Consider the following 974-nt stretch of genomic DNA (forward strand, 5'->3'; position numbering starts at 1 on the left):
TCCTTGGAGGCCAGGATGGCTAAGCTTCGTCTCTCATACTTTGGACATATTGTCAGGAGAGAAAAGTCCCTGGAGAAGGATGTCATGCTGGGTAAGGTGGAGGGTCAGAGAAAAAGAGGAAGACCCCCAACGAGATGGATCAGCCAGGTGGCATCATGGATGGCCTCAAGTGTGGCAGTGGTGGTGGAGTTGGCCCAGGATCGGACATTGTTTTGTTCTGCTGTGCATGGGGTCGCAATGAGTCCGTTCCGACTCGATGGTACCTGAAAACAACAACAACAAACTGTGAGAAAGTGAATTCTGTTTTACAGTCACCTATTTGTGGTATTTTTGTTATAGCAGCTCTAGATAATGGAATTGTATTATTTTATTATATCTCCACAAAAAAAAGCACCTTCTCAGAGAATTATTCTTAAACCAGCTATCCTTCCAATACATTTGTATTGCATTCCTCCGTTTTATCTTTTGTTGAATGCTAGGTCATAGGAGCTCTGGTAGCATAGTGGTTACAACTCAAGCTGTGAACCTTAAAGTCAACAGTTCAATACTACTGGCTGTTCCACAGGAAAAAGATGAGGTTTTCTGCTCCCATGAAGATTTACAGCCTCGGAAACACTGTACAGGGTTGCTATGGGTCAACTTGATGGCACTTAGCAACAAGGTCATATTTCATTAGTTTATTTGAGCCATTTCTTGGATATTTGGTATTTACTCTGTTTTCTGTAAGGAATATATTTTTTAGATAATATTCATTTTCTCAGTTTGACAGTTGATGTTATTTAATAATCAAATCCAATGAATTTTTTTTTTATTATAGTGACATATATATTTTTTTTACTTACTTTTTAAATGTTTGTTATTTTATCTGAACTTATTGTGTCTTATTCTCTGTGCTTTTGAGTGATTGAAAGAAAGTTTTCTGATATTACTTTTTATTTTTATGGAAAATATCCACTCTACTTATCTTATTGTCT

Source organism: Chrysochloris asiatica, unplaced genomic scaffold (genome assembly GCF_000296735.1).
Source record: "Chrysochloris asiatica unplaced genomic scaffold, ChrAsi1.0 scaffold00441, whole genome shotgun sequence".
Lineage (NCBI taxonomy): Eukaryota > Metazoa > Chordata > Mammalia > Afrosoricida > Chrysochloridae > Chrysochloris > Chrysochloris asiatica.